Source organism: Meriones unguiculatus, chromosome 5 (assembly GCF_030254825.1).
Source record: "Meriones unguiculatus strain TT.TT164.6M chromosome 5, Bangor_MerUng_6.1, whole genome shotgun sequence".
Classification (NCBI taxonomy): domain Eukaryota; kingdom Metazoa; phylum Chordata; class Mammalia; order Rodentia; family Muridae; genus Meriones; species Meriones unguiculatus.
In genome coordinates this window covers 78,047,902-78,064,076 of record NC_083353.1, presented here as the reverse complement: position 1 = coordinate 78,064,076, position 16,175 = coordinate 78,047,902, and positions in this window count along the sequence as shown.

Genomic DNA, 16,175 nt, shown 5'->3' with positions numbered 1-16,175 from the left:
GCAAGCGAATTTTTTGTGTTCTTGGTTGATTTCGATGGAACCAAATTTTTGAAGTATCGGATCATTTCGTTGGAAGCGTGTTTTCTGTGCTCTGGAGTCATTTCGTTGGAAGCGAATTTTTTGTGTTCTCGGGTGATTTTGTTGAAAGGAAATTTCTGTGTTCTAGGGTAATTTCGTTGGAAGCGAATTTTTTGTGCTCTGGGATGATATCTTTGGAAGCAAATAATTGTGTTCCCAGGAGATTTCGTTTGAAAAGAAGGTTTTGTCTTCTGGGGTAATATCCTTGGAAGAGAATTTTTTGTGTTCTCCGGTTTTTTCGATGGAAGCAAATTTTGGTAGTAGGGGGTTATTTCGTTGGAGGCGTGTTTTCTGTGCTCTGGTGTCATTTCGTTGGAAGCGAATTTTTTGTGCTCTGGGGTGATTTCGTTGGAAGCGAATATTTGTGTACTCAGGAGATTTCGTTGCAAGCGAATTTTTTGTGTTCTGGGGTGATTTCTTTGGAAGCGAATTTTTTGTGTTCTCGGGTGATTTCGATGGAAGCGAATTTTTTCTGCTCTGGGATGATATCTTTGGAAGCGAATATTTGTGTTCTCAGGAGATTTCGTTGGAAAAGAATTTTTTGTCTTCTGGGGTAATCTCGTTGGAAGAGAATTTTTTCGATCTCCGGTTATTTTCAACAGAAGCAAATTTTTGATGTAGTGGTTCATTTTGTTGCAAGCGTGTTTCTGTGCCCTGCAGTCATTTTGTTGGAAGCGAATTTTTGTGCTCTGGAGTCATTTTGTTGGAAGCGAATTTTTTGTGCTCCGGGGTGATTTCGTTGGAAGCGAATTTTTTGTGTTCTTGGGTGATTTCGTTGAAAGGGAATTTTTGTGTTCTAGGGTGATTTCCTTGGAAGTGAATTTTTCGTGCTCTGGGATGATATCTTTGGAAGCGAATATTTGTGTTCTCAGGAGATTTCGTTGGAAAAGAATTTTTTGTCTTCTGGGGTAATCTCGTTGGAAGAGAATTTTTTCGATCTCCGGTTATTTTCAACAGAAGCAAATTTTTGATGTAGGGGTTCATTTTGTTGCAAGCGTGTTTCTGTGCCCTGCAGTCATTTTGTTGGAAGCGAATTTTTGTGCTCTGGAGTCATTTTGTTGGAAGCGAATTTTTGTGCTCTGGAGTCATTTTGTTGGAAGCGAATTTTTTGTGCTCCGGGGTGATTTCGTTGGAAACGAAATTTTTGTTTTCTCGGTAATTTCGTTGGAAGCGAATTTTTTGTGTTCTCCTGTTTTTTCGATAGAAGCAAATTATTGAAATAGGGGGTCATTTTTTTGGAATCGTGTTTTCTGTGCTCTGTAGTCATTTCGTTGGAAGTGAATTTTTTGTGTTCTGGGGTGATTTCATTGGAAGCGAATATATGTGTTCTCAGAAGATTTCGTTGCAAGCAAATTTTTTGTGTTCTGGGTTAATTTCGTTGGAAGCGAATTTTTTGTGCTCTGTGGTGATTTCGGAGGAAGCGAATTTTTTGTGTGCTGGGATAATTTCGTTGGATGCGAATATTTTGTGTTCTGTGGTGATTTCGATGGAAGCGATTTTTATAAGTTCTAGGGTGATTTCGTTCAAAGCGAATTTTTTGTGTTCTAGCATGATTTCGTTGAAAGCTAATTTTTTGTGTTCTAGCGTGATTTCGTTGGAAGCGAATTATTTTGTGTTCTCAGGTGATTTCGATGGAAGCAAATTTTTGAATTATGGGGTCATTTCGTTGGAAGCGATTTTTTTGTGCTTTGCTGTGATTTCGTTGGAAGCGAATTTCTTGTGTTCTGGGGTAATTTTGATGGATGCGAATTTTTTTTTGTGTTCTGGGGTGATTTTGTTGGAAGGGAATTTTTTTGTGCTCTGGGTTAATGTTTTTGGAAGCGGATTTTATGTCCTTTGAAGTCATTTAGTTAGAAGCCAATTTTTCTCTGTTCTGGTGTGATTTCTTTGGAAATGAAGTTTTTGTGATCGGGGTGATATCGTTGGAAGTGAATTTTTTGTGTTCTGGGGTGATTTCTTTGGAAGCGAATTTTTTGTTTTCTGGGGTGATTTCGTTGGAAATGAATTTTTGTGGTCTGGGGTGATTTCGTTGTTAGCGAATTTTTTGTTAATGGGGTGATTTTGTTGGAAGCGTGTTTTCTGTGCTCTGGAGTCATTTCCATGGAAGCAAATTTTTTGTGTTCTGGGTTGATTTCGTTCGAAGCTAATTTTTTGTGTACTGGGGTGATTTCGATTGAAGCGAACTTTTTGTTTTCTGGGTTGATTTTTTTTGGAAGCGAATTTTTGGTGGTCTCGGGTGATTTCGTTGGAAGCGTTTTTCCTGTGCTCTGGAGTCATTTTGATGGAAGTGAATTTTTTGTGTTCTGGGTTGATTTTGTTTGAAGCGAATTTCTTGTGGTCTGGGGTGATTTCTTTGGAAGCAAATTTTTTGAAGTATGGGTTGATTTCGTTGGAAGCGTGTTTTCGGTGTTCTGGAGTCCTTTCGTTGGACGCAAATTTTTTGTGTTCTGGGCTGATTTTGGTGGAAGCGAATTTTTGGTTTTTGGGGTAATTTTGTAGTAAGCGGGTTTTATGACCTTTGGAGTTATTTCGTTAGTAGCGAGTTTTTCTCTGTTCTGGTGTGATTTCGTTGGAAATGAATTTTTGGAGATCTGGGGTGATTTTGTTGGAAACCAATTTTCTGTGCTCTGGGGTGATTTCATTTGAAGCGAATTTTTTTGTGTTCTGTGGTAATTTCGTTGAAAGCATTTTTTTGTGTTTTTGGGTGATTTCGATGGAAGCGAATTTTTTGTGGTCTGGGTTGATTTCAATGGAAGCGAATTTTTTGTGGTCTGGGTTCATTTCCTGGGAAGCGAATTTTTTGTGTTCTCGGGTGATTTCATTGGAAGCGAATTTTTCTGCTCTGGGATGATATCTTTGGAAGCGAATATTTGTGTTCTCAGGAGATTTCGTTGGAAAAGAATTTTTTGTCTTCTGGGGAAATTTCGTTGCAAGCGAATTATTTGTGTTCTCGGATGATTTCGATGGAAGTAAATTTTTGAAGTATGGGATCATTTCGATGGAAGCGTGTTTTCTGTGCCCTGGAGTCACTACATTGGAAGCGAATTTTTTTGTGTTCTGGGTAATATCGTTGGATGCGAATTTTTTGTGTTCTCCGGTTTTTTCGATGGAAGTACATTATTGAAATAGGGGGTCATTTCGTTGGAAGCGTGTTTTCTGTTCTCTGGAGTCATTTCGTTGGAAGCGAAATTTTTGTGTTCTGGGGTGATTTCGTTGGAAGCAAATATATGTGTTCTGAGAAGATTTAGTTGCAAGCGAATTTTTTGTGTTCTGGGGTAATTTCGTTGGAACTAAATTTTTTGTGCTCTGGGGTGATTTCGTTGGAAGCGAATTTTTTGTGCTCTGGGGTGTTTTCGTTGGAAGCGAATTTTTTGTGTTCTCAGGTGATTTCATTGGAAGCGAATATTTGTGTTCTCATGAGATTTCGTTCTAAAAGAATTTTTTGTCTTCTGGGGTAATTTTGTTGCAAGCGAATTTTTTGTGTTCTTGGTTGATTTCGATGGAACCAAATTTTTGAAGTATCGGATCATTTCGTTGGAAGCGTGTTTTCTGTGCTCTGGAGTCATTTCGTTGGAAGCGAATTTTTTGTGTTCTCGGGTGATTTTGTTGAAAGGAAATTTCTGTGTTCTAGGGTAATTTCGTTGGAAGCGAATTTTTTGTGCTCTGGGATGATATCTTTGGAAGCAAATAATTGTGTTCCCAGGAGATTTCGTTGGAAAAGAAGTTTTTGTCTTCTGGGGTAATATCCTTGGAAGAGAATTTTTTGTGTTCTCCGGTTTTTTCGATGGAAGCAAATTTTGGTAGTAGGGGGTTATTTCGTTGGAGGCGTGTTTTCTGTGCTCTGGTGTCATTTCGTTGGAAGCGAATTTTTTGTGCTCTGGGGTGATTTCGTTGGAAGCGAATATTTGTGTACTCAGGAGATTTAATTGCAAGCGAATTTTTTGTGTTCTGGGGTGATTTCTTTGGAAGCGAATTTTTTGTGTTCTCGGGTGATTTCGATGGAAGCGAATTTTTTCTGCTCTGGGATGATATCTTTGGAAGCGAATATTTGTGTTCTCAGGAGATTTCGTTGGAAAAGAATTTTTTGTCTTCTGGGGTAATCTCGTTGGAAGAGAATTTTTTCGATCTCCGGTTATTTTCAACAGAAGCAAATTTTTGATGTAGTGGTTCATTTCGTTGCAAGTGTGTTTTCTGTGCCCTGCAGTCATTTTGTTGGAAGCGAATTTTTGTGCTCTGGGGTGATTTCGTGGGAAGCGAATTTTTTCTGTTCTCTGATGATTGCCTTGAAAGGGAATTTTTGTGTTCTAGGGTGATTTCTTTGGAAGCGACTTTTTGTGCTCTGGGATGATATCTTTGGAAGCGAATATTTGCGTTCTCAGGAGATTTCGACGGAAAAGAATTTTTTGTATTCTGGTTTAATATCGTTGGAATATAATTTTTTGTGTTCTTGGGTTTTTTCAATGGAAGCAAATTTTTGAAGTATGGGGTCATTTCGTTGGAAGTGTGTTTTCTGTGCTCTGGAGTCATTTCGTTGGAAGCGAATTTTTTGTGCTCAGTGTTGCTTTCGTTGGAGGCGAATTTTTTGTGTTCTCGTGTGATATCGTTGGAAGCGAATATTTGTGTTCTCAGGAGATTTCGTTGGAAAAGAATTTTTTTGTCTTCTGGGGTAATGTCATTGCAAGCGAATCATTTGTGTTCTCGGGTGATTTCGATGGAAGCAAATTTTTGAAGTATGGGATCATTCCGTTGGAAGCGTGTTTTCTGTGCTCTGGAGTCATTTCTTTGGAAGCGAATTTTTTGTGTTCTAGGATGATTTTTGTGGAAGCGAATTTTTTTTTCTCTGGGATGATTTCTATGGAAGCAAATATTTGTGTTCTCAGGAGATTTCGTTGGAAAAGAATTTTTTGTCTTCTGGGGTAATGTCATTGCAAGCGAATCATTTGTGTTCTCGGGTGATTTCGATGGAAGCAAATTTTTGAAGTATGGGATCATTCCGTTGGAAGCGTGTTTTCTGTGCCCTGGAGTCATTTCGTTGGAAACGAGTTTTTTGTGCTCTGGGGTGATTTCGTTGGAAGCGAATATTTGTGTTCCCAGGAGAATACGTTGGAAACGAAATTTTTGTTTTCTCGGTAATTTCGTTGGAAGCGAATTTTTTGTGTTCTCCTGTATTTTCGATAGAAGCAAATTATTGAAATAGGGGGTCATTTTTTTGGAATCGTGTTTTCTGTGCTCTGTAGTCATTTCGTTGGAAGCGAATTTTTTGTGTTCTGGGGTGATTTCATTGGAAGCGAATATATGTGTTCTCAGAAGATTTCGTTGCAAGCAAATTTTTTCTGTTCTGTGGTAATTTCTTTGGACTTGAATTTTTGTGTTATCGGGTGATTTCTTTGAAATGGAATTTTTTGTGTTCTAGGGTGATTTCGTTGGAAGTGAATTTTTTGTGCTCTGGGATGATATCTTTGGATGCGAATATTTGTGTTCTTAGGAGATTTCGTTGGAAAAGAATTTTTTGTCTTCTGGGGTAATATCATTGGAAGAATATTTTTTGTGTTCTCCGGTTTTTTCGATGGAAGCAAATTTTTGAAGTAGGGGGTCATTTCGTTGGAAGCGTGTTTTCTGTGCTTTGGAGTCATTTCATTGGAATCGAACTTTTTGTGCTCTGGGATGTTTTCTTTGGAAGCGAATATTTGTGTTCTCAGGAGATTTTGTTGCAAGCGATTTTTTTGTGTTCAGGGGTATTTTCGTCCGAAGTGAATTTTTTGTGTTCTCAGGTGATTTCGATGGAAACAAATTTTTGAAGTATGGTGTCATTTCCTTGGAAGCGTGTTTTCTCTGCCCTGGAGTCATTTCGTTGGAAACGAGTTTTTTGTGCTAGGGGGTGAATTCGTTGTAAGCGAATATTTGTGTTCTCAGGAGATTTCGTTGGAAAAGAAATTTTTGTCTTCTGGGGTAATTTTAATGGAAGCGAATTTTTTGTGTTCTCGGTTGATTTCGATGGAAGCAAATTTTTGAAGTATGGGATCATTTCGTTGGAAACGTGTTTTCTGTGCTCTGGAGTCATTTCGTTGGAAGCGACTTTTTTGTGTTCTGGGGAAATTTCTTTGGAAATGAATTTTTTGTGTTCTAGCGTGATTTCGTTGAAAGCTAATTTTTTGTGTTCTAGCGTGATTTCGTTGGAAGCGAATTTTTTGTGCTCTGGGGTGATTTCGTTGGAAGCGAATATTTGTGTTCTCAGGAGAATACGTTGTAAAAGAAATTTTTGTTTTCTGGGTAATTTCGTTGGAAGTGAATTTTTTGTGTTCTCCGTTTTTTTCGATGGTAGCAAATTATTGAAATAGGGGGTCATTTTTTTGGTATCGTGTTTTCTGTGCTCTGTAGTCATTTCGTTGGAAGCGAATTTTTTGTGTTCTGGGGTGATTTCATTGGAGCGAATATATGTGTTCTCAGAAGATTTCGTTGCAAGCAAATTTTTTCTGTTCTTTGGTAATTTCGTTGGACTTGAATTTTTTGTGTTATCGAGTGATTTCTTTGAAAGGGAATTTTTTGTGTTCTACGGTGATTTCGTTGGAAGTGAATTTTTTGTGCTCTGGGATGATATCTTTGGATGCGAATATTTGTGGTCTCAGGAGATTTCGTTGGAAAAGAAGTTTTTGTCTTCTGGGGTAATATCATTGGAAGAATATTTTTTGTGTTCTCCGGTTTTTTCGATGGAAGCAAATTTTTGAAGTAGGGGGTCATTTCGTTGGAAGCGTGTTTTCTGTGCTTTGAAGTCATTTCATTGGAAGTGAATTTTTTGTGCTCTGGAGTGATTTCGTTGGAAGTGAATATTTGTGTTCTCACGAGATTTCGTTGCAAGCGAATTTTTTGTGTTCTGGGGTGATTTGCATAGTAGCAAATTTTTGAAGTATGGGGTCATTTCTTTGGAAGCGTGTTTTCTATGCCCTGGAGTCATTCCTTTGGAAGCTAATTTTTTGTTGTCTGAGTTGATATTGTTGGAATCGAACTTTTTGTGCTCTGGGATGTTTTCTTTGGAAGCGAATATTTGTGTTCTCAGGAGATTTTGTTGCAAGCGAATTTTTTGTGTTCAGGGGTAATTTCGTCGGAAGCGAATTTTTTGTGTTCTCAGGTGATTTCGATGGAAACAAATTTTTGAAGTATGGTGTCATTTCCTTGGAAGCGTGTTTTCACTGCCCTGGAGTCATTTCGTTGGAAACGAGTTTTTTGTGCTAGGGGGTGAATTCGTTGTAAGCGAATATTTGTGTTCTCAGGAGATTTCGTTGGAAAAGAAATTTTTGTCTTCTGGGGTAATTTCAATGGAAGCGAATTTTTTTTGTTCTCGGGTGATTTGGATGGAAGCAAATTTTTGAAGTATGGGATCATTTCGTTGGAAACGTGTTTTCTGTGCTCTGGAGTCATTTCGTTGGAAGCGACTTTTTTGTGTTCTGGGGAAATTTCTTTGGAAGCGAATTTTTTGTGTTCTAGCGTGATTTCGTTGAACGCTAATTTTTTGTGTTCTAGCGTGATTTCGTTGAAAGCGAATTTTTGTGCTCTGGGGTGATTTTGTTGGAAGCGAATTTTTTGTGTTCTGGGTTAATTTCGTTGGAAGCGAATTTTTTGTGCTCTGTGGTGATTTCGGAGGAAGCGAATTTTTTGTGCTCTGTGGTTATTTCGGAGGAAGCGAATTTTTTGTGTGCTGGGATAATTTCGTTGGATGCGAATATTTTGTGTTCTGTGGTGATTTCGATGGAAGCGATTTTTATATGTTCTAGGGTGATTTCGTTCGAAGCGAATTTTTTGTGTTCTAGCATGATTTCGTTGAAAGCTAATTTTTTGTGTTCTAGCGTGATTTCGTTGGAAGCAAATTTTTTGTGCTCTGGGGTGATTTGGATGGAAGTGAATTTTTTGTCTTCTGTGTTGATTTTGATGGAAGAGATTTTTTTATGTTCTACGGTGATTTCAATGGAAGCGAATTTTTTGTTTTCTGGGGTCATTTCATTGGAAGCTTGTTTTCTGTGCTATGGAGTCATTTCGTTGCAAGCGAATTTTTTGTGCTCTGGGGTGATTTCCTTGGAAGCGAATATTTGTGTTCTCAGGAGATTTCATTGCAAGTAAATTTTTTGTGTTCTGGGTTGATTTCGTTGGAAGCAAATTTTTTGTCTTCTCGGGTGCTTTCGTTCCAAGCAAAATTTTTGTGCTCTGGGATGATATCTTTGAAGCGAATATTTGTGTTCTCAGGAGATTTCGTTGCAAGCGAATTTTTGTTTTCAGGGGTAATTTCGTTGAAAGCAAATTTTTTGTGTTCTCATGTGATTTCGATGGAAACTAATTTTTGAAGTAGGGGGTCATTTCATTGGAAGCATGTTTTCTGTGCCCTGGAGTCATTTCGTTGCAAGCATATTTTTTGGGCTCTGGGGTGATTTCGTTGGAAGCGAATATTTGTGTTCTCAGGAGATTTCGTTGCAAGTAAATTTTTTGTGTTCTCATGTGATTTTGATGGAAACAAATTTTTGCAGTAGGGGGGTCATTTCATTGGAAGCGTGTTTTCTGCTCCCTGGAGTCATTTCGTTGGCAACGAGTTTTTTGTGCTCAGGGGTGATTTTGTTGGAAGCGAATTTTTTGTGTTCTGGGTTAATTTCGTTGGAAGCGAATTTTTTGTGCTCTGTGGTGATTTCGGAGGAAGCGAATTTTTTGTGTTCTGGGATAATTTTGTTGGAAGCGAATATTTTGTGTTCTGGGGTGATTTCGTTGAAAGCGAATTTTTTATGTTCTAGGGTGATTTCATTGGAAGTGAATTTTTTGTGCTCTGGGGTGATTTGGTTGGAAGCAAATTTTTTGTCTTCTGTGGTGATTTCGATGGAAGCGATTTTTTTATGTTCTAGGGTGATTTCGTTGGAAGCGAATTTTTTGTGTTCTGGGATGATATCTTTGGAAGCGAATATTTGTGTTCTCGGGTGACTTCGATGGAAGCAAATTTTTGAAGTGTGGGGTCATTTCGTTGGAAGCGAATTTTTTGTGCTTTGGGGTGATTTCGTTGGAAGCAATTTTTTTTGCTCTGTGGTGATTTCGTTGGAAGGAATTTCTTGTGTTCTGAGGTAATTTTGTTGGAATTGAATTTTTGTGTTCTCGGGTGATTTCGTTGAAAAGGAATTTTTTTCGTGTTATAGTGTGATTTGTTTGGAAGCGAATTTTTTTGTTTGGGGTCATTTCACTGGAAGCTTGTTTTCTGTGTGCTGGAGTCAATTCGTTGCAAGCAAATTTTTTGTGCTCTGGGGTGCTTTTGTTGGAAGCGAATATTTGTGTTCTCTGGAGATTTCGTTGCAAGTAAATTTTTTGTGTTCTCATGTGATTTTGATGGAAACAAATTTTTGAAGTAGGGGGTCATTTCATTGGAAGCGTGTTTTCTGTGCCCTGGAGTCATTTCGTTGGAAACGAGTTTTTTGTGCTCTGGGGTGATTTCGTTGGAAGCGAATATTTGTGTTCTCAGGAGAATACGTTGGAAAAGAAATTTTTGTTTTCTGGGTAATTTCGTTGGAAGCGAATTTTTTGTGTTCTCCGGTTTTTTCGATGGAAGCAAATTATTGAAATAGGGGGTTATTTTGTTGGAATCGTGTTTTCTGTGCTCTGGAGTCATTTCGTTGAAAGCGAATTTTTTGTGTTCTGGGGTGATTTCATTGGAAGCGAATATATGTGTTCTCAGAAGATTTCGTTGCAAGCAAATTTTTTCTGTTCTGTGGTAATTTCGTTGGACTTGAATTTTTTGTGTTCTCGGGTGATTTCTTTGAAAGGGATTTTTTTGTGTTCTAGGGTGATTTCGTTGGATGTGAATTTTTTTGTGCTCTGGGATGATTTCTTTGGATGCGAATATTTGTGTTCTCAGGACATTTCATTGGAAGCAAATTTTTTGTGTTCTGGGGTAATATCATTGGAAGAATATTTTTGGTGTTCTCCGGTTTTTTCGATGGAAGCAAATATTTGAAGTAGGGGGTCATTTCGTTGGAAGCGTGTTTTCTGTGCTTTGGAGTCATTTCATTGGAAGCGAATTTTTTGTGCTCTGGAGTGATTTCGTTGGAAGTGAATATTTGTGTTCTCACGAGATTTCGTTGCAAGCAAATTTTTTGTGTTCTGGGGTGATTTGCATAGTAGCAAATTTTTGAAGTATGGGGTCATTTCTTTGGAAGCGTGTTTTCTATGCCCTGGAGTCATTCCTTTGGAAGCTAATTTTTTGTTGTCTGAGTTGATATTGTTGGAATCGAACTTTTTGTGCTCTGGGATGTTTTCTTTGGAAGCGAATATTTGTGTTCTCAGGAGATTTTGTTGCAAGCGAATTTTTTGTGTTCAGGGGTAATTTCGTCGGAAGCGAATTTTTTGTGTTCTCAGGTGATTTCGATGGAAACAAATTTTTGAAGTATGGTGTCATTTCCTTGGAAGCGTGTTTTCTCTGCCCTGGAGTCATTTCGTTGGAAACGAGTTTTTTGTGCTAGGGGGTGAATTCGTTGTAAGCGAATATTTGTGTTCTCAGGAGATTTCGTTGGAAAAGAAATTTTTGTCTTCGGGGGTAATTTCAATGGAAGCAAATTTTTTGTGTTCTCGGGTGATTTCGATGGAAGCAAATTTTTGAAGTATGGGATCATTTCGTTGGAAACATGTTTTCTGTGCTCTGGAGTCATTTCGTTGGAAGCGACTTTTTTGTGTTCTGGGGAAATTTCTTTGGAAGCGAATTTTTTGTGTTCTAGCGTGATTTCTTTGAAAGCGAATTTTTTGTGCTCTGGGGTGATTTTGTTGGAAGCGAATTTTTTGTGTTCTGGGTTAATTTCGTTGGAAGCGAATTTTTTGTGCTCTGTGGTGATTTCGGAGGAAGCGAATTTTTTGTGTTCTGGGATAATTTTGTTGGAAGCGAATATTTTGTGTTCTGGGGTGATTTCGTTGAAAGCGATTTTTTTATGTTCTAGGGTGATTTCATTGGAAGTGAATTTTTTGTGCTCTGGGGTGATTTGGTTGGAAGCAAATTTTTTGTCTTCTGTGGTGATTTCGATGGAAGTGATTTTTTTATGTTCTAGGGTGATTTCGTTGGAAGCGAATTTTTTGTGTTCTGGGATGATATCTCTGGAAGCGAATATTTGTGTTCTCGGGTGACTTCGATGGAAGCAAATTTTTGAAGTGTGGGGTCATTTCGTTGGAAGCGAATATTTTGTGCTTTGGGGTGATTTCGTTGGAAGCAAATTTTTTTGCTCTGTGGTGATTTCGTTGGAAGGAATTTCTTGTGTTCTGAGGTAATTTTGTTGGAATTGAATTTTTGTGTTCTCGGGTGATTTCGTTGAAAGGGAATTTTTTTCGTGTTATAGTGTGATTTGTTTGGAAGCGAATTTTTTTGTTTGGGGTCATTTCATTGGAAGCTTGTTTTCTGTGCGCTGCAGTCAATTCGTTGCAAGCAAATTTTTTGTGCTGTGGGGTGCTTTCGTTGGAAGCGAATATTTGTGTTCTCAGGAGATTTCGTTCCAAGTAAATTTTTTGTGTTCTGGGGTAACTTCGATGGAAGCGAATTTTTTATGTTCAGGGCTAATTTTGTTGGAATCGAATTTTTTCTGTTCTCGGATTATTTCGGTGGAAGCGAATTTTTTCTGTTCTGGGGTGATTTCGTTGGAAGCAAATTTTTTGTGTTCTCGGGTGATTTCTATGACAGCGAATTTTTTGAAGTATGCGCTGATTTCATTGGAAGCGTGTTTTCTCTGCTATGGAATCATTTCGTTGGAAGCGAATTTTTTGTGTTCTTGGGTATTTCGTTTTAAGCAAATTTTTTGTGCTCTCTGGTGATTTTTTTGAAGCAAATTTTTACTCTTCACGGGTAATTTCGTTGGAAGCTAATTTTTTTGTGTTCTGGTGTGATTACATTGGAAAGAATATTTTGTGCTCTGTGGTGATTATGATAGAAGTGAATTTTTTCTGTTCTGGGGTAATTTTGTTGGAAGCGAAATTTTTGTGCTCTGGGATGATATCTTTGAAGCGAATATTTGTGTTCTCAGGAGATTTCGTTGCAGCGAATTTTTTGTGTTCAGGGGTAATTTCGTTGGCAGCAATTTTTTGTGTTCTCATGTGATTTCGATGGAAACAAATTTTTGAAGTAGGGTGTCATTTCATTGGAAGCGTGTTTTCTGTGCCCTGGAGTCATTTTGTTGGAAAGGAGTTTTTTGTGCTCTGTGGTGATTTCGTTGGAAGCAAATATTTGTGTTCTCAGGAGAATACGCTGCAAAAGAAATTTTTGTTTTCTGGGTAATTTCGTTGGAATCGTGTTTTCTGTGCTCTGGAGTCATTTGGTTGGAAGCGAATTTTTTGTGTTTTGGGGTGATTTCGTTGGAAGCGAATATATGTGTTCTCAGAAGTTTCATTGCAAGCAAATTTTTTCTGTTCTGTGGTAATTTCGTTGGATGTGAATTTTTTGTGTTCTGGGGTGATTTCGTTGAAAGGGAATTTTTTGTGTTCTAGGGTGATTTCGTTGGAAGCGAATTTTTTGTGCTCTGGAATGCTTTCTTTGGAAGCGAATAGTTGTGTTCTCAGGAGATTTCTTTGGAAGCAAATTTTTTGTGTTCCGGTGTGATTTCAAAGCACAGAAAACACGCAAACACAAATATTCTCTTCCAACGAAATTACCCCAGAACACAAAAAATTCGCTTCCAACGAACTCACCCTAGTGCACAAAAATTCGCTTTCAAAGAAATCACCCCAGAAGACAAAAAATTCGGGTCCAAGAAATCACCCAAGAACACAAAAAATTCGCTTCCAACAAAAAGACCCCAAAGACAAAAAATTCCCTTACAAAGAAATCACCCGAGAACACAAAAAATTCGCTTCCAACGAAATCACCCCACAGTACAAAAAATTCGCCTCCAACGAAATGACTCCAGAGCACAGAAAACATGCTTCCAACGTAATTACCCCAGAACACAAAAATTTTGCTTCCAAAAAAATCACCCAGAACAAAAATATGCGCTTCCAAAGAAATCACGCCAGAGCACAAAAAATTTGATTCCAACAAAATAACCCGGGAACAAAAATATTTGCTTCCAACAAAATCACCCCAGAACACAAAAAAATTGGCTTCCAACAAAATCACCCCAGAACAAAAAAAATTCGCTTTCAACAAAATCACCCGAGAACACAAAAGTTTCACTTCCAACGAAATCACCCTAGAACATAAAAAATTCGCTTCCATTGAAATCACCACAGAAGACAAAAAATTTGCTTCCAAAGGAAATCACATCAGAGCACAAAAAATTAGCTTCCAACGAAATCACCCTAGAACACAAAAAATTCCCTTTCAACCAAATCACCCGAGAACACAAAAAATTCATGTCCAACGAAATTACACCAGAATAGAAAAAAATTACTTCCAACCAAATCAACCAAGGGCAAAAAAAATTCCCTTCCAACAAAATCACGCAGGAACACAAATATTGGCTTCCAAGGAAATTACCCCAGAACAGAAAAAATTTGCTTCCATCGAAATCACCCCAGAACACAAAAAATTGCTTCCAATGAAATTAGCCCAGAACACAAAAATTTGCTTCCAACGAAATCACACCAGAACATAAAAAATTCACTTCCAAAGAAATCACCCCAGAACACAAAAATTTTGCTTCCAACGAAATGACTTCAGAGCACAAAAAACACGCATTTAACGAAATCACCCCATTCTTCAAAAAATTCACTTCCAACGAAATTACCCCAGAACAGAAAAAATTTGCTTCCACCGAAATCACCCCAGAGCACAAAAAATTCACTTCCAACGAAATCACCGTAGAGCACAAAAAATTCGCTTTCAACAAAATCACCCTAGAACACAAAAAATTCGTGTCCAACGAAATCAACAGAATAGAAAAAATTTGCCCTAAAGAAATCACACCAGAGCACAAAAAATTCCCTTCCAACAAAATCATCGAGGAACACATATATTGGCTTCCAACGAAATTACCACAGAACAGAAAAAAATTGTTTCCATCGAAATCACCCCAGAACACAAAACAATTGCTTCCAAAGAAATTAGCCCAGAACACAAAAATTCCCTTCCAATGAAATCACACCAGAAAACAAAAATTCACTTCCAAAAAAATCAGACCAGAACACAAAAATTTCGCTTCGAACGAAATGACTCCATAGAACAAAAAAACACGCTTGTAACGGAAATACCCCATTCTTCAAAAAATTCACTTCCAACGAAATTACCCCAGACAGAAAAAAATTTGCTTCCAACGAAATCACCCCAGAACACAAAAAATTCGCTTCCAACGAAATGACCCCAGAGCACAAAAAAATTTGCTTGCAACGAAATCACCCTAGAACATAAAAAATTTGCTTCCATCGAAATCACCGGAAAACACTAAATTGGCTTCCAACGAAATTACCCCAGAACACAAAAATTTGCTTCCAACGAAATCACCCCAGAACACAAAAAATTCGCTTCCAAAGAAATCACCCCAGAACACAAAAATTTCGCCTCCAACGAAATGACTCCTGAACACAGAAAACACGTTTACAACGAAATAACCCGAGATACAAAAAATTCGCTTCCAACGAAATTACCCCAGAAGAGAAAAAATTTGCTTCCAAAGAAATGCGTCCAGAGTACAGAAAACATGCTTCTAACGAAATCACCCCATACTTCAAAATATTCACTTCCAACGAAATTACCCCAGAACAGAAAAAATTTGCTGGTAATGAAATCTCCTGAGAACACAAATATTCGCTTCCAACAAAATCACCCAAGAACAAAAAATATTCTCTTCTAACGTAATTACCCCAGAACACAACTATTCGCTTCCAACGAAATCAACCCAGAGCACAAAAAATTTACTTCCAACAAAATCACCCCAGAGCACAAAAAATTCGCTTTCAACGACATCATCCCAGAACACAAAAAATTCACTTCCAACGAAATTACCCCAGAACAGAAAAAAATCGCTTCTGTCCTAATCACCCCAGAGTACAAAAAAATTCGTTCCCAATGAAATCACACCAGAACACAAAAAATTCGCTTCCAATGAAATCAACCCAGAACACAAAAAATTCGCTTCCTTCGAAATCACCCAAGAACACAAAAAATTGGCTTCCAACGAAATCACCGCAGAGCACAAAAAATTCGCTTCCAACGAAATGACTCCAGAGCAGAGAAAACACGCTTCCAACGAAATGACCCCCTACTTCAAAAATTTGCTTACATCGAAAAAACCGGAGAACACAAAAAATTCTCTTCCAACGATATTACCCAGAATACAAAAAATTCTATTCCAACGAAATCTCCTGAGAACACAAATATTCGCTTCCAAAGATATCTTCCAAGAGCACAAAAAATTTGCTTCCGTCGAAATCACCCTAGACAACAAAAATTCCCTTTCAACGAAATCATCCGAGAACACAAAAAATTTGCTTCCAACGAAATGACTCCAGAGCACAGAAAACACGCTTCCAATGAAATGACCCCCTACTTCAAAAATTTGCTTCCATCGAAAAAACCGGAGAACACAAAAATTCTCTTCCAATGATATTACCCCAAAAGACAAAAAAATTCTTTACAAAGAAATCTCCTGAGAACACAAATATTCGCTTCCAAAGATATCATCCCAGAGCACAAAAAATTTGTTTCCAACGAAATGACTCGAGACAACAGAAAACACGCTTCCAACGAAATGACCCCAAACTTCAAAAATTTGCTTCCATCAAAAAAACCGGAGAACACAAAAAATTCGCTTGCAATGATATCTCCTGAGAACACAAATACTCGCTTCCAACGAAATCACCGCAGAGCACAAAAAATTCGCTTCCAACAAAATGACTCCAGAGTACAGAAAACACGCTTCCAACGAAATGAACCCTACTTCAAAAAATTGCTTCCATGAAAAAACCTGAGAACACGAAAAATTTTCTTCCAACGACATTACCCCAGAATACAAAAAATTCTTTTCCAACGAAATCTCCTGAGAACACAAATATTCGCTTCCATCGAAATCACCCCAGAGCCCAAAAAATTCGCTTCCACCGAAATGATTCCAGAGCACAGAAAACACGCTTCCAACGAATGCCTCCCTACTTCAAAAATTTGCTTCGAT